The following is a 24,627-nucleotide window of genomic DNA, read 5'->3' as shown; positions in this document are numbered from 1 at the left end:
TTCACTGCCAGTCTGAAAGTTGATGGGCATATTTCATCAACAGTAGGTAAGCTGTTACATTTTGATCCCAAATCACGGTATAAATTGACAGTGTGGAACAATCCTAATTAGAAAATAGAAGGAGAAATATATTATTGCAATGCTTGGGTCAAACAAGCGACCATTACATTTATTCAGATGATGATTTCAATGATTTCATGTTTTCAATTATCCTTGCCCTTTTTGCATTTTAACTTTTATATATTGTTTCTATGTTTTACTATTTTATTGTACACTGACCAGAGTCCCTCTGCACGGGAGATGGGCAGTTCCAAAAGGAATACATGATGAATATGATTTCCTTAGAACTTTTGAACAGAAAACAGAGTCCTAAACAGAAAACTAGTTCATGATAAATATGGGACTGACTAAAACGTATTTAATAAAAGACAGCATGGGCATAACCTAAAGAAGCCAAGATACAAGTATATGGGGCTTTTAAAATACATTTTAAAAAGTACCCTATAATTTCTTTATTTCGTGCTGGCTATTCGCAGAAATATGAATACTATGCATGCAAGAAACTGATTTTAGTAAAATTAATTTCCTCCTGGAAAAGCACCAAGAGTGTGTGTATGTATATATATATATATATATACACACACACATACATACATACATACATACATACATACATACATACATACATATATATATATATCCATCCCTGTTTTAAGAAAAAGATTGCACAAACTCCTGTAATAGCAAAGATAAAATTAATCCAGTAATGTTTTACCAGAGTAAACTCCAGAACCAAAATCATTACTCTCTTCTGATGGAATTTTTAAATCACAGCAAGGGATTAATGTATTACTGCACTGATGAGAGGGATTCCAAACGGCACAAAGGCTGGTGGGTCTATTTGTTCTGCTATTTGTATTCTAGGATTGGCACTTAATTGTCAGGTGCCCACAGAAGCTTTGCTTATAATTTCAATGGGGCTAATATGACTGAATTGTGTTAAATAAAGGTTAGCAGAGCCAGGCATGGATGCCGCCGCATACAGCCTGTCATATTCTATTTCACTCTTAATCCCTGTGATCTGTTTAAAGCCATCTGCTTGGTGAGCAACTCTATATACCGTTCCTTGCTTCAAGCTTTAACAGAACAATGTTATAAACAAAACAGGGACAAGTGTGAAATGTCAGCATCAGCTTCTCAACAGCTAAAGAAAGATTTGGCTTAGCCTACACTGTTGTGTTGAGTTATGGTCAAGCCAGGCTGTGCAAATAATCATTAGCAGAAGCTCGCTGCAGAGCCTCCAGAACGTTCCACTGACAATCAAGGAAAGAAGCAACCTAGAACTAAGGAGAAATTTCTTGACAGTTAGAACAATTGATCAGTGGATCAACTTTCCTCCAGAAGTTGTGGATGCTCTAACACTGGAAGTTTTTAAGAAGAGATTGGACAACCGTTTATCTGAAGTGGTGCAGGGTTTTCCGCCTAAGACAGGGGTTGGACTAGAAGAACTTCAAGGTTCCTTCCAATTCTGTTATTCTGTATTCAAGTCAATTCAGAATCCATCCCATGAGCCCAGTTAAATCACACTAGCTCAGAATTCCTTAAGAAAGGCACCTTGGAATTAGAAAGACCATCTCATGCTTGCTACTGAATTGGCTGCTACCCCTTTAACAGAGGAAAGTGACAGATGTGCTGTAAATTAAGTGTGTGGCTCTACCAAAGTAATCATTGTTGAGGTGAGAGAGTAGCGCAGCAAAGAATAGAGATCTATCACATTCCATGGATTCATACATGACTGCATCCTTTGGCAGCAAGGAAAAAGAGCCATGTATAAAAGACTCACATAAAAGTACTAATCAACTCACCTTCAGCTAAAGTGATAGAAGGGATGAAGGACAAATCTTACACACACACACACACACCCTTGGAATTTTACTATAGGTTATGTAGTGCAAAAATAGACAGGGTAAACAAATGGAGCTATTATCTGCAGAATGTGCTGCCAGTAATCCTCCACATTTGTACAGAACAGGGGCTTTTAAAGACTGGCCTCAGGCCAGAATTTCATTTGCTCGCTTTGCCATTACCATTTTCTTCACGCTGCCTCCAATGTTAATGTCATTTTATTTTTTCTGTATTGATAACTCTGGCCTTGAAAATGGGAGTTTCAAGGAAGCCCAGTATTGAAAACTGAATATTGAGTTTTATAATATGGCGCGTTGCTTTTACCGGCTTAAACTAACAATTCTGATCCATCGAAACATTTCAGACGCTTTATTTGGATGTGTGCCGGGTGGGGAAGGTATTCACCCAGAGACCCTGCCAAAGTTTTTTTGGGGGGGGAAAGGAGCCCACCTCCCCAGAAATCCTGAAGTCTGGCAAATCCTTACTGAACCCATTAATGTGTTACAACAATTGTTTTAAAATACTCATTGTCAGGCCTGGAAGCCACCTTTTGCATTGGGCCTTCAGGCCTGCCACATTTCATGCTGTGAGAAAATGGGAGGGAGATTATATGGAAGATGGGAGATATATATAGTCATAACAACATTCCTTTTTCAGAGAGTCAAGGCCACCTTGCCCTGCAGGTGCCATGAGGTGACTGTGAGGCATCTCCAGTTGAGACAAGGCCTGATTGGACCACATAATGGAACATGTGGGCAGAGACTTGAACTTTCATTTGGGTGTGGAAAACCTGGAAGCTTTCAGATTCGGGTTTTCCCAGATGTGCCAATATGACATCTCTATTCAAATGGAATATTGAGGAAACTCAAGTCTCGGAGCCTTCTTTCGTTAGGGATGTTACTTGGAACCCTGACACTCATGGTGACTGACACATTATTTCATTCCATATCCTACAGATCTCTGGCTGATTAAAAGTCTTGTCCAGCGTTTAAAGTCATCCAGCCAAACTATGATATGTTTTCCCAGTCTGGACCCTCCAGATATTTTGGATTACAATTCTATCAGCTCCTACCTTGATGTTCCCACCTTGATGCCCAAGGAACTGGAATACACGATCATAGTACAAAACCAAATATGGAACCTTCCCCATTGGAAAGAGTACTATTGTAATATCTTCATGATGGTCCTTAGACACCATCTGATTCTGATCCTTAACTGCTTTTTCAACATCTGTAGAAAGTGGGAGGACTCTGCTAAAATCAAAGGTCTGCTTATGACAGGTCTACTTTTGATTCAAGCTTCATTCTTCCGGCAATTTCCTGGCCACCATGATCCCTCTTTACAGCTATGAAATTAATGGATGTAAGATTAGCAGATCACTCTGTTAATTCTCAATGGAGTCAAAGGAGGTTTTTGTGATATTAAGGTTTCTATTACTACTTCAAAAATGCAGCAACATTAAGTGAACTGGTTCAGTGGGTCAGAAGCTGAATAAATTGACCTTTTATAACCTAGCTAGACTGAAAGCAGAGATCACTCTTGTCCTTCCCAATAATTCATGTCTCCATCACTATGGCTTTTCAGAAGCTGCAAATGTCAGAATAGATCAACTGTTTTTGTTGCCAGAAAGTAAGACATTTTGGGCAATTCCCACCCATATAAGCAACACTGGGACACACAGTCATGATTAATAAAAGAGTAATAAAATAAAAAATAATAAAACCTTCTCCAGTTCAAGTGTTTCTTTTTTCTCATCAATACAGTTTTTGATCTGAAATAAACACCTAAGTGTTTTGGTATACATTGCTGTAAGTTATTGTTATGGTATATTTAATGGAGATGCTTTTCATGACTGCTTGGGCTAATTCAAAATATTGTTTTATAGCTTCTTCCTGTTCATCGAACAGGACTTTAGGTGGAACAAGCAGCAGCAACTATAGAGAGCAGATCCATACAACAAGACAAAGTTGTACTTTCTGGCATGATCCACTAAGTTATTTAAACTCATACGGTGAGCTTGCACTAGCCTCTACATTATTCATATTCATTGACTTGTTATTATGCTATTTTTTTTAAAAAAAATCAAACAACCTCAGAAATAACCCTCCTCAAAACACAAAGCATTAATATTTAAATCTCCACACTATAATAGAAAAAACCCTTTTATTCACCTCCCTTTGTACATTATTCACAATGCTGTGCAAGTTCTCCTTTGAAAAGGAGTTTGCTATACCAAAGAGAACAAAAAGATATGTTATCTTTTTAAAAAAAGCGGTTGAGAACAAAATAATTGTAATGATTTTATGGATTCTTGCCCAGGTTTCGGTGGGCAAAACTATTTGAAAGCCAATATTATACAGAGTACTAGAGTTGTACTACATTTATGAAGACCTAACTTCAAATCTCCTTTCAGCCAGTTACAGTGTGGCACCTTAGTTTTTTGCAGGATGATTGGAAAGAAGAAGGATCTTGACAAACTTGAACATTGGGCACTATCTAATAAAATGAAATTCAATGGTGAAAAGAGTAAGGTTCTACATTTAGGCAACAAAAATGGAATGCACAGGTACAGTATAGGTGATACCTTGCTCAGTAGTAGTAACTGTGAAAGGGATCTTGGAGTCCTAGTGGACAACCATTTAAATATGAGCCAGCAGTGTGCAGCAGCTGCCAAAAAAGCCAACACAGTTCTAGGCTGCATCAACAGAGGGATAGAATCAAGATCACGTGAAGTGTTAATACCACTTTATAATGCCTTGGTAAGGCCACACTTGGAATACTGCATTCAGTTCTGGTCGCCACGATGTAAAAAAAGATGTGGAGACTCTAGAAAGAGTGCAGAGAAGAGCAACAAAGATGATTAGGGGACTGGAGACTAAAACATATGAAGAACAGTTGCAGGAACTGGGTATGTTTAGCTTAAGAGAAAGAAGGACTAGGGGAGACATGATAGCAGTGTTCCAATATCTCAGGGGTTGCCACAAAGAAGAGGGAGTCAAACTATTCTCCAAGGCACCTGAGCAAGAAGCAATGGGTGGAAACTAATCAAGGAGAGAAGCAACTTAGAACTGAGGAGAAATTTCCTGACAGTTAGAGCAATTAATCAATGGAACAGCTTGCCTCCAGAAGTTGTGAATGCCCCAACACTGGAAGTCTTTAAGAAGATGTTGGATAGCTATTTGCCTGAAACGGTATAGGGTTTCCTGCCTGGGCAGGGGGTTGGACTAGAAGACCTCCAAGGTCCCTTCCAACTCTACTATTGTATTGTATTGTATTGTAAGAAGAAAATAAAGTAATCTAAAATAAAACTATTCCAGTTGTTGTGGGTCTGCAATTTCCATAATCTCTGATTTTATGTAAAGGAAAGCTTTGAACAAAATCATTTTTCAACTATTATCTTTTTTACATTCTTAGGTGCCGATCACCCTACTTTCATCCTATCCTATCCTATCCCTAGTTTCTAGTTTGAATCTCTCCTTGATCAGTGTCCACCTACTCTTTCTTTTCCTTCAGGTGCTTTGGAAAATAGTTTAACCTCCTCCTTTTTGTGACAACCTCTCAAATATTGGAAGAGTGCTATCATGTCACACTTGGTTCTTATCTTCACTAGACTAGCCATGCCCAATTCTTGTAACTGTTCTTATGTTTCAGCCTGCAGGCTTCCAATCTGATCTGGGCTTCCTTTCTCTTTCTACTTCCTTTTTCTTTATTTTCTCTAATCTCATCTGAGCTTCCTTTCTCCATCTTCTTCCTTTTTCTTTCCTTTATATAATCTCATCTCAGCTTCCTTTCTCTTTCTCCTTCCTTCTCTTTCTTTTCTTTGATCTGAGCTTCCTTTCTCTGGCCTAGTGCAGAGAAGTCGAGGGGAACTGCTTTGCTGGGACAAGGAAATTGAGTTTGGATCTCTATTAGGTATGATGGCTCCCTTGGTTATTTCTACATATAATACAGGGGGGGATATAAACATGTATTTTTACGTAGTATGAACATGTATATGGCAGCCCAACTAATGGTGACTCTGCACAGTTCACAACTGTATGAAAACAGAAATGATAAGTTATATGTGCCCTTTCTTAAAACTCATCTAAGTAATGCAGAAATCAGAGCTGTGCAGAAGCCTATATCTATATTATACATAATTTCCCCTTATGATTCATCAAGCCAAATACTTTTTGCAACTTGCAGATTTATAAAAATCAATTTATTTATGGTTACCATATTTAGATGACCCAGATCCAGACAATCACAAAATGCAGCAAAAAAAGGGGTTTTCTTGTGCCTCTTTGATTATCTATTAATCATCTACAATCAACAACCCATATAAAGTACAGTAGCCTTAGTTTTTGAAGTTTTCAATGGAACAAAATACTTAAATTGGTGTGTTTTAGTAAACCTTTAGGTATTTTGTTCCATTCCATTGGTGTGCCACCATATGCAATTGACTGGCTGTGTTCAATTTGATGGATCAAATAATGCAAGTTAGCTTGGTATGGTTAAAAATTACCGCATCAAATAGTATTGCAGGGCTTCTCATCTTTCTCATAAGAGAGGCCTATAGCTATTACTGTTCTCTAACCTGACCTAGCTTTTGATATTTCTATTAGCACATCACAGAGATATCTCGTGCATCCTGTGTCAGGTAATTTGTATGCAAAATTGTGCCCAACACACAGGAAGAACTGAATGGCAGAGCAGGGTTTGGAAGTCAGAATGACAAATATGATGCCTAAAAAGAGAAAAAGAAGAAAAAATACTTTACATATTAAGTTTTAATGCTCGGTGAGAGAAGAATGAGAAATCTTTTTAAGGCATTTGGGATCCGCCTGAGACACAGTAGTAAACTAAATCAAAATAGTTTTTAAAGACTAAAATGCAGAAAACAGAAGAGTCTCTTTAATCTACTTATTCTCTTTAAAAATGTTTCTCCTTCATATTTTCCATTAGGGATTTATGAAATACACTCACTGGATTTCTTTTCCTCTAAAGGTACTGATAGATACATTTATTAGTCCATATTCTATTGATACTCAGTTATCTTCGTTATCTAAATATCTAAAATCAAAAGACCTCTACTGATAGAAAGAAAGAAAGAAAGAAAGAAAGAAAGAAAGAAAGAAAGAAAGAAAGAAAGAAAGAAAGAAGGATGGATGGACAGACAGATAAATATATCCATATTATCAGCACAAATACAACACAAATATAAAAAGGCAACATTAAAAATAAAAATATGGTTTTCTGCCTGGATGGTTTTCTGTAATGAGCCGAAGGACAGAAAGAGGGCGTAGTGAGCTTCCTCCCATATTTGGGCATACCAGGGGTTGTAACACAAATACATACATACATACATACATACATACATACATACATACATACATACATACATGATGATAGATAGATAGATAGATAGATAGATAGATAGATAGATAGATAGATAGATAGATAGATGATAGATAGATAGATAGATATAGATAGATATATGGATGTGTCTATCTGTCCGTCCATTTATTTATTTATATATATATATATATATATATATATATATATATATATATATATATATATATATGTATGTATGTATGTATGTATGTATGTGTGTGTGTGTGTGTGTTGTATTTGTACTGATAAATAAATAAAGGGAGACTAATATATATATATATATATATGTGTGTGTGTGTGTGTGTGTGTGTTTTCTGAGGTTTTTGCAGGTGTTTGTATGTACGTCTTTGGTTGTTCGGGTTTTCTCCCACGTAGAATTGGAAGTATCTTCACGACGTTTCGATGAAGTCTCATTCATCATCTTCAGGCTGGTGCTTCCGGCTCCTGGAAGCACCAAGCCGGAAGCACCAGCCTGAAGATGATGAATGAGACTTCATCGAAACGTCGTGAAGATACTTCCAATTCTACGTGGGAGAAAACCCGAACAACCAAAGACAGACAGACAGACAGACAGACAGACAGACATATATATATATATCCCTCCTCCCTTACATCAAAGGCACCACAGATAAAATCAGCAAAATTCTCCACAAACACAATATCAAGACAGCCTTAAACACTGACCAAAAAATAACCAAAATCTTAAGAAACCCCAAACACAAAATCCAGCTAGAAAACCAAAGAGTCTACGAAATACCATGCAAAATCTGCCCTGCAACATACATAGGACAAACGAACAGGAGAATAAATGCACACATCGCAGAAAATAAGAACGCAGTAAGAAAAAAAGAAAAAACTTCCTCCCTTTTCCAGTACCTTAAAGCTACAGGACATGAAATTAATTTTGAAGGAACCAGGTTAATCTCCAAAACAGAACACTTCAACAAGAGAATAATTATGGAAGCTATCGAAATAGAGAAACACCCCCACAACATGAATAAACAAGACAATACCTCCCGCCTACCAGACATCTGGAAACCAGCCCTAGTCAACAAACGAGCCCCACCCACCACCCAGGCCGTTTCAACACGAAACAACAATAAACACAGAACCAGCACCAATCTACTAATCATGATACAACCACACAACCAATCATTCCACTAACTGAAACAAAGCCAGCACTCAACACCCCTCCACCAAGATTTATAGAAAGACGGCAGCTCCAATCACACGTTAAGCCCAAAACCCAGCCTGAAGATGGCGAGTGAAACCTCGCTATAGCTACCAACCAAAACATCATATTAAAAGACTGGCTGGCCTGTAATAAGCATCCAATTATTTCTACGTATGGCGTCCTCCCATCTGAAGATTCTTATTGGTGGAACTCAAGCATGCAGGAGAGGAGATAAAATTTAATTAATAATTTTGACAGCTAGGCCAATGGCATATAAAAGGGCTGGTCCTTGCTGTTTTTCCCCATGACCTTCTGGCTTGTAAACATTACAGACCTTGACTGGTCATGAGCTCATTGTAAGCTTTAATTTATGGCACAGGTTGCTAGTCATAATGAGCTGGGCTTAAATGGAAGCTTTTGCAGGGCTCTTACCGAAAGACTCAGATGTTTTGCATAAAGAGATTCGCTTTTTGCTATGCCCTGTGCACAGAATATAAAATGTAATTTCCCATGGGTTAAGGCCATGTCACAAAAGAAAGGTAGATAAGCAATTTCTCCATAGTTCCAAAGATTATTATTTGTTTCAATAAAATGATAGGTGTCTACAGCAAATCGACTGTCATCATACTTATTGCCTTAATTATCCCTGTTTTTGCAATGAAGATGCATATCTCTCTAGCTATATTTTAGACAGTGTTGGGAGACCTGGATGAACAAAGTATCCGTTCCTGTTACAATTTAAATACGGTATGCATGTTTGGAAGTAAATTTCCAAGAAATATATGAAGTTTATTTCCAAGAAACTTTCATTTGGATACCAGTGCATCAACAATATGATTGGGAGGGAAAAGAATTAATATGTTACCTTCCTGCAACAGACCTCAAGATGTAAGATTTCTACAGCGCTGTTAAGAGCTCACTATTTGTTTTCCAAAGGAATCCCATCCTCCTTCCAAAACAAAATAAAGATACAAGTAGTCTTTGAGTTACAACCACAATTGAGCCCAAAATTTAAGTTGCAAAGGGAAACATTTGTTAAGTGAGTTTTGCCCGATTTTATAACTTTTCTTGCCACATTTGTTAAGTGAATCATTGAAGTTGTTAAGTTAGGAACGCAGTTGTTAAGTGAATCTGGCTTCCCGATGACTTTGCTTGTCAGAAGGTCTCAAAAGGGAATCATATGACCCCAGGACATTGCAACCATCATAAATATGAACCAGTTGTCACACATCCAAGTGTAAATCACATGACCATGGGGCTGCTGCAATGGTCATAAGTCACATTTTTCAGTGCTGTTATAACTTTGAACAGTCACTAAATGAACTGTTGTAAGGCGAGGACTACCTTGTAATGAAGGATTTTGTTTTGCATAAGGGTCATAAGCATAATAATAAAAAGCAATATTGGAAAATATGACAAATACACTCTGGGATGAGCGGAGATTGAGAACTTCATATCAACATCTTCCAGAGTTGGGTATCATCTAAATTAAATACATTAGATTAAAAATTAAACTTAAAATTGGTCTTTGTGTAAATCTCTTCAGGTAGATTTATACAATTCAGTAAAGAAAATCACATGCAATCGTATACCCATAATGTTTATGTTGTGAACCAGGGAACTCTGATGTTTCTTAAAAGCTTTCTTCAATAAACAGTTAAATAACTGTAGCTAAACTCCTCTGCAAAAAATTACTTGTCTGTTAATAAAAATGTTTTGTTGCATTCTAAGCAGTAAGGAATGAGTCTCCAAATGTTTTGTAAGATGCACCCAGTTCTAGAAGCGTAACAGAGAGATCTAGCAAGGATGCCTCTTTTAAAAATATGCTAGCCTGGCCTATAAAACTATATTTTATATATTATAGGAATCTCAATACAATAACCCAATGATGCAGGATGGATTTTTGGATCATGGTCTGAATTATGGATTGTCCATCCAAAAGACTGACAGGAATGTGTTTGTCAAAAGGATGACAAGGTTCATAAGGAGGAATGTAAACTGAATCCTGATGAGAATAGAAATAAAATACCCAAATTAAGGATTTTAGATAAAGACTTTTGCACCAATATTGCTGCTGATAGGGGACCTCTTAAATCACTCATAGGAATCATATTGGTTTACAAAGTCAATGTCCTTCATTAGCCATACAATAATGTTCAGAAAACGGAGAACAAACAAGATAAGATTGATTTCTTACAATGCTACAGAAAGGCAGCAGTAAATACCATTTAATGGCTGTTAGAGAGGCCTGATGGGATGATTTCATGACTGGATTGAAGGATATTTGTTCAAAAGTTGCAAGAGATGGAGAAGGGTATATGACAAAAAAAAATGCCTATTTCTGTTTGGAAATCTAAATATCTCAATTTTCCTTAGAGCACTTTGAATAAGTTGAAATCTTCAAAAGCAAATGAATTGTTTTCTTAAAATAATAAGGATCTATACGATGGTCTGATCTGGCACTTACGTATTATCTTTGATAAGTTTTAAGGAACTGGTGAAGAGCCAGATCAGTAGAAGAAAACAAATGTCTTCAATATGGGACAGAAGGAAGACCCAGGGAATTAGAGATGTGCCAGTTGGGCATCAATATCCATGATAGCAGATCATAAAGAGATGAATATATGATGGCATGGACTTGTCAAGAGTAATTAAGAAGACACCTTCTTATTTCAGTTTTTGATCAGGTAAGTTCCATAACAGATTGTAAGAATACACTAGACATAATATATCTTGTTTGCACAAAGTACTCCCTGATAAGCTAATGAGAAAGCTAGTTAAGCATGATAATTAAGTGGATACATAATGAAGTCATACCCCTAAAGTGTTAATCAAACTGGGGGGGGGGAATCAACACTTATTAATGACTTGGATTAGAGATAGAAAAACACTTATTAAATCTGCAGATTGTTTAAGATTGGATAGAATAACTATTATTTTGGAATGTATAAAAAAAGAAAAAAAATTGAGCAGCAGGCAATGTAACAGACAAGTGCAAAATCCACTTATGAAATAAATATTAAATACATAGGAATAGAAAATGACTTTACCTCACATAGAATAGTATTTATGAAAAAGATCTTGGAATAATACTTAATTGAAAATTGAATATGTGACAGCAGAGTAATGTGGGTGGGCAAAAGACAATATAGAGAACTATACTGCAATTTCAAAATCACAGAAAATAATTTTTCCATTTTGTTCTACTTTAGTCTGAAATAAATGATATTTAGCTCTACCATAGGGACACGGTGGCTCAGTGGCTAAGACGCTGAACTTGTCGATCAGAAAGGTCGGCAGTTCAGCAGTTTGAATCTCTTGCCCCAAATAATGGCGTGAGCTCCCATTACTTGTCCCAGCTTCTGCCAACCTAGCAGTTCAAAAGCACGTAAAAAATGCAAGTAGAAAAATCGGGACCACTTTGATGGGAAGGTAACAGCGTTCCATGCTCCTTCGGCATTTAGTCATGCCGGCCACATGACCATGGAGACATCTTCAGACAGCGCTGGCTTTTCGGCTTTGAAATGGAGATTAGCACCATCCTCTGGAGTCAGGAACGACTAGCACATATGTGCGAGGGGAACCTTTATCTTTACCTTTATGCTCTACCATATTAAAACTGCAATCTGAAGTTGTAGAGTTACTGAATTCTAGCTGATGTCCAATAAAACATGCTTAAAATAGAACTGACAGTATATAAATGTTTTTGTTTGCTTTTCAAACTATTTTCCAAAGCAGCATATTTACAAATTGGTTTTACACCAGATTAAACAGGACATTAAGTAATTCACTCTTTAACTGCTTGTTCCTTTGAGACAGGAACAGTCATTCCTGTTTTAAAGAAACGGCACTGGTAGAAAAATGAATGCAATGTAGGGGGAAAAATATTCTTCTTGACAATATAGACTGGAACCTGGTGTTAGAATCCAATATATCTAATGGGGAGCAGGGCTGAGTAAGACTACCTTAAGTTGCACAATGACAACCCCCTGACTTTTCCAGTGAATCATACTATTTATAAATCCTGAGATTAGAGAGTAATCCATCAGATTTCAGACTTTAAGATTTCAGATATCTGTATTTTTGGTCTATTTTCTCTCTTGCTATGAGGATTGGGCAAGGGAATTGGAAAGCGGGAAAAAGGCAGAGATGGATCCAGCTACCTAAACCTGTCCCAGGCTGCCAGGCCTATTGCTCGGCTAACCGGGAGTATTTTCAGAGGGGTAATTAGCATCCTGTGGACTTTGAGGAATGTTTACTCTTCTAAAGAAAGTGAGGTTATTCACACAAAAAATGCCACATATGTAATCCCATCAAAAAGGGAAAAATAGAAAGGAAATGGCCCATCAAGACAGTATCTCAACTGCTTGTGTGATCATGGCTAAAGAGAACTAGATTCTATTCTGCCCGCATGCTCATAGGGGCATTTGGCAGACTGATCCCCAAGAAGGATGAATGGATGAGTGTACATAAAGAGAAATCAAGCTCACACATAGGGAGAATGTAATTAACTCAGGAGGCCCGCAAGCAAAGCCTTTGCAAGCCAGCCTGCTTGAGTTTGGTCCAAGAATTGCAGCCTGAGGCAGGAGATTAGCAAGCATTCACATAGTTCAAAGCCCAGGAACTCCTCTTATCCAATAAGCTGGCTGGAGTTTGCACATCCAGTAGAGTAAGCAAAAGAAATGTATTCTGGTTCTTTTTATATTCTTTGGTTTTAGAAGTTTTTATTCAAAGATTTTGCATAAATAAGAAATACATACGAAGGAAGAAAAAAAAGTAGAACAAATGTGAAAAAGAAAAAGAGGAGAGAGAATAAAATAAGAGAATAGACAAAAGAAAAAGAAAATAAAAATACAGAAGACATACAAGGTAGTTAGACCTACAATAGTTCATTTAGTGACCGTTTGATGTAAGAAGTGACTCATCACTGTTTTTCATGCTTATGACCATTGCAGCATCCCCAAGATCACATGATCAAAATTCAGACACTTGGCAACTGACTCTTATTTATAATGGCTGCTCTGTTCCCGGGTCATGTGATCACCTTTTGCAAACTTCTGACAAGCAAAGTCAATGGGGAAGCCAGATTCACTTAACAACTGTGGTGATTCACTTAACAACTGTGGCAAGGAAGGTCGTAAAATGGGGCAAAATACACTTAATAACTATCTCTCTTAGCAACATAGATCTGGGGCTCAATTATGGTCGTAAATTGAGGATTAGCTGTATATGAAGAAGTGCTTCTGATCTCAGCAGTTATACAAAAAAAATCTAGTCAAATCTCTTTCACACAGATTTCATTATAACTCCCTTCTTTCAATAAACTATTCTTTCTTATCATCAAAACTGTAAATTACAAAATCATTTTCTTTCCCATGCAAAAAATCCATAAGGGTTTTCCAGTCATTGACGAATGTCAATAATGATCTTTTTCAACAAAGAAGTCAATTTGTCCATCTCATTAAGTTCTGTCAATGTAAAAGGTTATTGCATATTTTTCCCTTTTTGCATAAAGTTATCTTAATCCAGTTATCATATACTGTAATAATCTTCCATAGTCCTTTTCTGTTTAGCTATGAGTCCTATAAAGAAAAGTCCTGGCTTCCACTGAAAATGACAATTCTTTGTATCAATGTATTTGAATCCATTTTTAAAGGTTTTTTTTTAACACGTCCACCAAACATGATAAAATATCCCTTCATATTGTTTACGTTTCCAACATACATTTGAAATTCCTTTATACATTGTAGATCGTTTCTCTGGTCTCAAGATATATCACTTTATAAAAATTCTCTTTAAGATCATACTATAGCATAATGTTAACTTCAACCCTATATATCCACATATTCTTCCACTGAACCATCTCTATATTGCAAACAAAATTCCTAGCTCATTTTATCATATGTTTTTTAACCCTTATTATGGAATTTACATTTTAGAAATTACATTTATCATCAGTACACAGTTGCACTTCCAATTCCATTTTACTTTCCTGACTTTTTAATATGTTTTCTATGGACCAAATAAGGTAGTTTGGCTACAAGTATTTTCTACCAGTTTTATTGTATATAATAAGAGATGTTACCTTTTATCTCAGTAATACCTACATGATAGATCTACATGATAGATTTGTGTCTTTAAAAAAATGAAGTTTAGACCTCCTAGGGACTGCATGGATGTATCCATGTGGCTTTCTTGGCAACAGCACACAAGTGGTTTGCCAAATCCTTCTTGTGGGATATTTTTCTGTCTTATGTGTAATCTTGGGAATGATTGTAGTCTCAAAGTTCAGTGTCCTACATTTTAAGGACACAAAAGCATTCATGAAAATCTCAGCTGGAGAATTCTGCTTCTAATGCAAATTAAAACCGTGTCAAATACACAACTATTTTTATACAACGTTGGTTACCTAGCAGCATTATGAGAAGTCACCATTATTTCATCTGATGTTTCATAAAATATTATTATTATTATTATTTTTTTGACTCATATTTATAATAAAATTTTATTGGTTTTTCAAAATTTATAGGGAAAAGGGTAAATGGACAGGTATACAAATTTTGGCAGTTGCAAAGTGTGTGAGGCCCCCCTCCCTCCATACCCATAGCGTACATTTATATATAATGCATTAGTATATAATTGATTATAATCAGCATATTAGTTCTATTATTAAATTCAATCAAATTAAACATCACAATATAAAATCCAAATATAATTCCATTTTCACTTTCGGTCAATTTATAATAATATGATTTTCATATTTATTTCTGTGATCTGAGTCTTCTTGCTATTGCCCCATCTCCCTCCACTGGCAGAGCTCTGGCCCCTCCCGTGTCCTGCGTGTCCATTGTAGTGTCTGGTGGTTTCTCTAGGAGTGTTTTATTTTTTTCCATAAAGGCCTGCGCCTCTATGGGTGAATTAATTCTGATTCTTGTCTCCTCCCAGAATATCAGCATACCTTCAGGCATCAACCATCTAAACCACACCCCTTTCTGGTATAATTTATTCGCTAATTGCGAATAATTTTTTCTTTTTTCTCTAATCTTCTTAGGGATCTGCTTCAGAATGGTTATCTCCATATCATGATATGTCAATGCTTGCCCCCTTTGTACACCCAGAATTTCATCTCTTGTGGTTTTTCTAAGGAATTTAATGTGAACCTCCCTGGGTACATTGTGTGTTCTAGCATAAGCTGAGTTCACTCTATAAACCAGATCTATATCCCACCCCATCTGTTGTTTTTCTTTGTGTGTATAGTCAGCCAGAATGTTTGTCATGATGTCCCTTATATTTTCCCCATCTTCTTCTATAACATTTTGAAATCTAAGATAATAGGACATTCTCTCAAATTCTAATTTCATCTGTTGGATGTCAAGATCTTTGTTCCCTTTCTGCACAGCTTCCACCCCCCCCCTCACCTCCTCCACCCCCCCTTCCACAAGATTCAGTCTTTGTGAGTTCTTATATATTTGGGCTTGATTTTCTTTAATTTCATCTTTCATTTCCCTTAACTGTTTCTTGATTTCCTCCTGGCCCTGTAGAATTTGTTGAAGCATTTGTTGAAAGTCCATCTCTGTAGTCTTATGTTGCATCAGTTCTGTTATCTTTGACTGTGTGGCTGGACTGGATGTTGCGGATGTTGGAGCAGAAGTGGCAAAGCCAGGTTTTCCAGGAGGGGGTCTTTTAGATGCCATCCTTTATAACGTTAAAAGTTCAGTCCAAATATGAAGTAAGCAGTTAGAAAAGAAGGGTAGCCAGGTGAATCCGGGAGCAGAATAACCAGGCAGAAGAGAATCTCTCCAATAAGTCTGGCAATAGATAGAAAATTTCCCCTAGAAGGTTAAAAAAATACCAATCCACAAGAGGTTCCTCTGGGAGACACGGAGACAAAGACCGGAAGCCTGAATTTTAAAGGTGGAGTCAGGTTTCAGAGTTCATAAAGACAACGGAAGTGTGCCATCTTGCCCTGCCAGTTTTGGGCACAGAGGCGTAACAAAGTTTTAAAAAGTTCCAAAAGTCCTCAAATCATTGTAATATGTAAAATTAAATTGAAAAGAAAATCATCTCAGCCTAAGTGAGGCTTCATTCGTTGGCTCTCCCCCCTCCTCCTTCCCCGGGGGCTGAGAGCAAAATTGTTTCTTGCCGCTTGTCCAAGGGGGGGGGAGAACCCCCCTCCCTCCAGCCGCACCTCCAAAATGCTCCGAAAGTTATTTTAAAGTTTTAAAAGCTGAATCAAATCTTCATGCAAAGTAAGGGATGAAGAGAGAGGCAACCTCACCGCACCGCAGCTGCTTCCTTCAATTGTAGCATTCTCCAGTCGGCTTGTAGCGAGGCGCGAGGCGTGGAAACGCGATGCGCCCTCCGAGCTTGCTCCCCGGTGCCTTGGGCGCGCGAGAGAGCTCCCGCCGGCTGCCGCCGCTGCAGGAGACCTCCGCGATGCCGCCCCTCCGGCAGGACCCCTCTGCGGGGTGTCCTGTGCCCCCCAAGGAGTGGGGAAGCCCACCGGGGAGCCGGAGCGGGCAAAAAGCTGCCCGTCGCCGCCGCCGCCGGAACCGGAACCAAAATATTATTTTTTTTTAAAGGATACTAAGATGCAAACTGTGAAAGAAAAGAAATGGTATTTTGATTTCTTTTTTATCAAACTGAAAGAATATTTTGAACATTGACAGAAATATCAACAAAATGTTTTGGAATCTTTATTTTTTTGCTAGTTTACATTGATGGAACAGAAAGTAAAAAAAAAAAAAAAAAAAAAACCAAAAACAAAACCCCACTAAAATGGCAGTGAATATTCTCTGCAATTCGTCTAGCAAAATTCTATAACTTAAGGAATTTCTCCCTAGATCACAGCAAACTGATTTTCTTTCAATAGAACAAAAGCAAAGTAAAATATGATTCTTTTTCAGGAAACCTTTTATTTCACAGAAGATTGCCCATGATTGTTCAATATCATGAAAATTAAACTGTAAAATACTATATCTTTACTAGATATGTTTACATTTACTAGAATGTTCTATGAAGCAAGATAAAAAAATGAATGCAATAGAATAATAAAGCTAGATAATAAATATTCTAATTTTAAAAGAAACTACTAATGCCAGCCAGATGAAGAAGAAATGAGACAGAGTAAATCTACTAAATAGCCTTACAGAAAATCCAAATAAATGTATATCAGCATAAACAACCTGAAACTGATATCATTTATGTTCTACCTTTCTCCAAGAAGGAGAAAGAAGATTTGCATCATTTCATTCCCACAACAACCTCTGAGATAAGTAAGAATCACAGATTGGCCATCACCTAATGGAATTTGATTAATTAGATAGACTAGAATCAGAGTCTCATAACTGAATACAACTCTTAACTATTTCACCATACTAGCAAAATACATTTTAATTTTTCACCCCATTTAATATTCTTAGGCTGTAGTGGGCAGCATCCGGACACTGCAAAAAAAAAAAAAAGAAGAAGTCATTTCAGGTTCTAAGAAAAACAAGACACTCGATTAATTCACAATCGCAAATGCAGGCCATTCTCGGGGTGCAAATACCCATCTGAGCATCTTTCTAAAACAATATAGGACAAAATACTAATTAACCTCAGCTGTTGGAATAACGCCCTAAATGAAACATGACTCAGAATGAGTTGCAAATCATAAGATAATAATAAAAAACAATCCACAATGCTCTGGAGACATTAAGTGATTACAGAGAATTGTCATTTGGTTGATTTTCACACTTCATTAGCATATGTATAATTTAACGAGTGAACATGTTGAGGATTGGAAAGATGTAAGAGACCTCTTCTTTAAATGTGAACTGTAAATTGAGGTGGCCACACTTAAAGAGATCTTAATCATGGCGGAAAAAACTATTATGATCAATTATAAAAAAAAAGTATAAAAGAAATGGACTCTTTCCCAGTCAAATAGGATGAACACCAGGCAGGTATGAAAAAAATGTAGAGTTGGAAAGGTCTATTTAAGATTATCAAGACCAATTCATTACTGTTGTTTCTTAAGGCTACATACTATACATTTTATCTCTTTCCATTTTTAGAATTTAGTTTCTAGCCCTCTCATGTCCATTATCCCTCCTTAAACCTTTTTGTATTTTTTTTTAATCTATGAAACAAAATGAATTGGAAAAATTACTTTCCAGTATTTGGAAATTATACTTCAGTTGATGTACATTAAATTTGATTTGCCTTAAAAAAACACTTTTGGCTTATATTCAGGTTTTAATCTATTACTATTTTGCAGGGTTTGGGGTTTTTTACAGGTTTTACTATCAAGTCAGATATTCACTATGCTACATCAATGCTTTTTTACTTTTTCCATCAAATGAAGGTACTTTGGATTTCTGAGTTAAAATTTATTTAGTTACTTTGACTCAGTTTCTCTAATCCATGAAGATCATTTTGAATGTGGGTTATATTTTCTAAAATTATCAACTATCTCAACAAATCTCAACTATCTCTATCAATGTTCCAGCCATGTCTTCATCCAAGTCATCAACACTTGGTGCAGCACTATGTTGAATACCTCTCCAATTTGAGAAGTACTCTCTGATTACTCTCTGATTACAATTTTTCGAGCCAATCATGTCTCTAATAATTGTTGTATCTTCCAAGTTACACTGGAATTGCTTACAAATTAGCATGTTATGGAGTATCCCCTCAAATGTTTTGCTGAAGTCCAGAGTTATTATGTTTACAATAGTCCTAAAATCAAGTCAGATTCCTGACAAACTGATGTTGTCTTTTGGGAATTATCACATTTATTTCTCAAACTAATAATAATTCAATTATTGTTAATTACATTATTAATGATTATTTATTTATTAATTATTTAATTATTAACAATTGTGTTCTATGTGTTCTGAATGAGGACAAGATTCTAGGATTCCTATTTCTCAAAACAAATCTCATAGCTTGACATGGTTGACCTAAGTGTAGGCCTTCTTTTTTTGATATTCTTTGGCTTTCTCAATTATTTGCCATGGGTCAGCAGTAGTACCTCATGATCCTTAGCATTTTTCAAAGCCAGTCTTTTTCACACAGGGCTCTAATCTACACTGGATGATTGTAAGCATTAATTTGGTAGCATGTGAAATTAGGGATAAGAGCTTACACAATTGGTCAAGTCTCCTTTTTTTGAGACTAATATAATAATAATAATAATAATAATAATAATAATAATAATAATAATAATAATAATAATAATAATTTTATTTGATTAGCCGCAACCCTCTCCCGAAGGACTCAGGGCGGCGTACAATCAAACAGATAAAAATACACATAAGACAAACATATATACAAAAGAACAGAGACATATACATATGTGCATGGAGGAGGATGGACTTAAGTGAAAGACAGTTAAAAATACAATTTAAAATCCCCTAATAAAATTACCAAATTAAAAAACCCATCAGGAGCGTTACTAAGTTATGGTCGAGCCAGGCCAGCTATTTGGAAAAGGTGGGTCTTGAGCTTGACACGGAAGGAGCGGAGGTCAGTAGTAGTCCTAATATCCGGGGGGAGGTCATTCCACAGGGCTGGGCCCGCCACAGAGAAGGCTCTGCTCCTAGGCGCCGCCCCATGGCACTGTCTGGTAGACGGCACCTGGAGAAGTCCCTCTCTGTGCGAGCGGATGGGTCGTAGGGATGTATGGGGCAGAATACGATCCCGCAGGTAACTAGGTCCTGAGCCATGGAGCGCTTTAAAGATCGTAATCAAAACCTTGAAACGCACTCGATAGACCACAGGAAGCCAGTGCAGCTCGCGCAGGAGAGGTGTCACATGGGAGTACTTGGTACTCCCCATAATCACCCGCGCGGCCGCATTCTGGATATATAGACTGACCTCCTTCAATCTGTTGGCCACTAAGATGGCATAATTTGGTTAGAACTTTTATAGCTTCTTCTGCTGCTGCTTGTCATATTTCCGTAGATCAGGGGTGTCAAACTGGTGGCTTGCGGGCCGGGTGCATCATGGGCAGACCAAGCCCACCCCAGCTCCAGGAAGGAAAAAAACACCATGATATGTCACGTGACGGCAATATGACACAGCAAGTTTGACACCCGTGCCATAGATATTCCTTTAATTCATGTAACCTTCTCATTTGATAATGACCAGAATGCTAATGTAACTTAATGTTCCAGTAATAGAGGTTCTTGTAAATAGGGAATATATGGGTTTTGACATCTCTACTCAGATTTTGACATCTCAGTACACTCCTTTCATCTTTGTTCAATCTTCTTGGAATCAGTTACTATCTATTCTGACATGGAAACATTCAGAGCTTAGAGATCTTTTGCAATAGTTTTCTTGGTTTTCCACATCTGCTTCCATTTTTGAAACATATACAGATATCATTGTAATAATGCTTCTTGCCCTAACAGTTTTCTAAAATTCTTGCCTGGAGATTTGTAGTAAGCTAGTATTCATAATTTTGTTCAGCTCATTAAATGTAAAGTTTTCCATGCCAGAGATCTGATATGAATATGGATGTCCAGCTGGATACATTTTTACTTATGAGCTTGAAGTCACACGTATTCTTGAATCAAGAAATCCTTGCAGGAATAAGTCTATTTCTCCATTTCGAATATACATCTTGGCCCTATTTATATCTTCTGACTCCCATTAATTGTGGGGCTGCCTTTGATTTGTTAATTGGATTTCACCCTCTGAACCTTTCCTGCCTCTTCAACATGCAAATTGGATCTTTCAGACAGCCTAATTTGCCCAAACTTTTTACAATCAGCTGCCTCGTTTTATACAATCCCCTCTGGTTCCTCTCCTCAGCTTACCCCTCAACTATTTTAATTTGTCACAGAAACTGAAGCAGCCTAAGGGCACCGCTGATTAGTTTGGGATTGCTGTCTTTCTTTATTTCCACTAGATGGGATATATCTCTTCCAATGACTTGGGGAATTTTAGTACCCCTTTCACAGTAGGGGAGAATCAACTGTGCCCCAAGGATGAGAAGGGAGAGGCAAGATATATGCCTTTCATCTCCATGGCTTTCACACTCTCTGATGTTCATACAAAATCACCATTCTAAGAAGCCACGTCGTCCACTGCACAGACTGAGTTTATACAGTTGCCTCAGTAAGAGCAACCATCAAGTTTCCTAACCATAATGGGCAATGTAGAAATGCGGCTTCGTATTTGATAGGCAATGGCAGCAGCTTCTGCATATAGTTACTTACCCTTCCCAACATGGGAAATACCAATTTAAATTATAATTTAAATTTAAATTGACAAAGGAGTAAGCAACACACACACACACACACACACACACACACACACCGTGGCTCCTCTTACTCAGAACAAAACTGTGATGCCTTGATTTACAATCTACAGGCCAACAAGATCGAAAGTAGGGAAATGGAATGTAACACTTCATCTGCTCTAAAAAAAGACAGCAAACTGGAAAAAAAAATAGTCAAGCTTAATGCATCCAGGGTACACGTTATATCAGAGTAGTTTTTTTTAATTTGATTTTTCATACTTTAATTATAGGCGCTAATTATGTGATTCCCTACCGTAAATTTGAATTAATGCTGCTTTTAAAATCCAATACTTTTTTTCACACGGAGTATGTGTACCCATCAATCTTCTTTAGTTATCAAGACCCAAATCTTTATAAAAAGAAACAGGGGCAAATATTTCAATAAAAACAACTTTGTCATTAGAAATAAACCTTTGGCACTATAACACAAGACATTATCTTATGCAGAGTTAGTGTAACTAGCGGTATTATCACAGCGTTTTCAATCCTACCTAGAAAAGCCAGAAATGAAATCTGGGACCATCTCTTCTTCTAACTGGACTAATCTTTCAAAACATATATTCCAACTTATACAATGCAGCAAGAGTGTCTATGTAAAACAGAGAAATAAAGCCCTACCATGTCATTAGCAGCAGAATATAGTTAGTTTGAATAAAGCCAACTTTTAAAGACATAATATTGGACATATTTCACAATTTTTACTTTTATTTATTCTTCAAAAGTTACATAGCTGACCATATCACAAACCTGCGACTCTTATTGAGCTACAATCTGTGCCTACAGATCGTTAAAATGCAAGCCAAAGACAGAAGACAAACAAGAAAAAGGAATATGCTGAAACTGTTTAAAGAACCACATACCGAAAAAGAAGGATCAGAGCAGTAGTTCACACACCAATGGCATGAACTCTCATAATATGTTAAATGGAAAGGTTAATTGAACCTGAAGGCTACATGAGTGTCAACAAAACCTAGATTTCAACATGGCTAAGCCACAAAGCCCGGTGGCAGTGCATTAACAATTAAAGTCAATAAAGAAATTTTGCTTTGGGGTATTTAAGGCTGAGCAAACTGCATGTTTAGTTTTGTTTAAGGATTGTGGCAAGCAAACAAATGAGAAAGAGGAAGAATTTGATAGGCCACTATTCAACCAACAGCCTTCCCATAGTTGCAAGATCAAGACATATTTTCTGCAACTCAACCTTGACAATGTGCCTTGAGAAGGCGCATTAATAACTGATTAAAAAAACTAAAGGATGGTTGAAAGCAAAAAGTAAATCATGTCAGTTGAAAATGTATCTGCTAGTGTACAATTGCAAATTTCCTATATTTAACGCTAACTGCGAAACTATAAAAGAATGTGGGGCTTGCAAATAATGCATCTCCATTCAAACCCAGATGCTTCTTTATTTGATTATCCAATCACAGACAATTTGTTTTACAAGAAAGATGGGCAATGAACTATGCACATCAGTGGTGGGTTGCAGGCGGTACGCCCCGGTACGGGTGTACCAGAGCCTGCCCAGAGCACCGGGTACCGTTCCTTTGTGCTCTGGACGGTCCACCCGCCTGCCCAAGCTCCTTAACTGTCCTTTAAGCCTTTGGCACTTCCGCACACATGCATGGCGTGTACGGTGCCTGCGCGATGCTCTGCCGAACAGCTGGAGCATTACGAAGGCTTGCGGAGGCATCGTAGGCAGGTACAACATATGTGCACGCCGCGTGTGTGCGCACACGCCGCTTGCGTCCATGTGGCCAATGCCAGGCCCATTTCAACCGTACCGGTTGGAAAGGATCCGGAACCCACCACTGATGCACATTGATTTATTTAGCACCACATACCCTAATAGTTGATGTCCCCCTAATATTGTTCATCAAAATTCTCCAAAACAATTGAAGAGATGTACATTATTGAAGTTATTCTGCACTGTTCTATATTTTAGTTCATAATGTAGAAAAGGACTGGCATAAAATCTAAGCTTCTTAGAATTAAAGGGAAAATATGAAATATTAAAGCTGTTACCAAGTCCAAATATACACCAGCCATACTTGTATCATAACCAGACTAATCATAGTAAACAATTAGTAAATATATTTTTCTATTTATAAACATGAATAAGCAGTTTGAATTAAATCTAGGAAGATGATAAAATATTGCAGAATCTATTATAACAACTAATTGTAAAGTTGAAAAGCAACCATATTACAAAATGACCATTGTCTTACCTGAAGGGTCCTTTTCAGGGCGCTGCAAGGGAGAGTCCAAAGAAGGGTTAAACACAGCCAATCTGCCCAGGACTGAATTGAAAACTTTAAGCCACGCCTCTGGTGCTGACTATCCTCAGATTTATTCAATGAAGACATGGAACAGTTGCGCGCTGAAACTTCAACTGGAAGTCTAATATGGAACAAGTCAAAAATAGTCCAAACAACAATAACAGAAACAACAAAAAACACACTGTGACTTCACAAACACCAGCGGAGAATAGACCCCAGGGCGGGGTGGACTCTCCCTTGCAGCGCCCTGAAAAGGACCCTTCAGGTAAGACAATGGTCATTTTCCAGGGCGCTGCTCTGGAGAGTCCAAAGAAGGGACATGCCCAAGCTAACTGTCACTAGGGCGGGAAGGCTCAGCCATCAGGGTCGCTCCGCTGGTATGGATGCCCTGAAGAACACGCCTCCCAAAGGCCCCCTCCGCCGATGCAAAACTGTCCAGTTTGTAATTTCGGACAAATGGAGACAGAGAAGTCCAGGTGGCCGCCTTGCAGATCTCTTCAATCGGTGCCTGTGTAGACCAGGCAGCTGTGGTGGCGGCGCTTCTAGTCGAATGTGCTGTGATATTGCAAGGCACAGGAACGGACTGTAAAACGTGGGCAAGC

The 24,627-nt window shown here is 37.5% G+C and overlaps 1 protein-coding gene across 2 annotated transcripts in view; it reads right to left on the bottom strand.

Annotated features, from left to right (window-relative positions):
* PPP2R2B (protein phosphatase 2 regulatory subunit Bbeta) overlaps positions 1-24,627 on the bottom strand; it is a 284,774-nt gene that overhangs the window by 114,384 nt on the left and 145,763 nt on the right. The gene's annotated exons all lie outside the window — the stretch shown is intronic.

Source organism: Natrix helvetica, assembly GCF_964273705.1.
Source record: "Natrix helvetica genome assembly, chromosome: 1".
NCBI classification, from domain to species: Eukaryota; Metazoa; Chordata; class Lepidosauria; order Squamata; family Natricidae; genus Natrix; species Natrix helvetica.
This window is presented reverse-complemented; position numbering and strand designations above follow the sequence as displayed.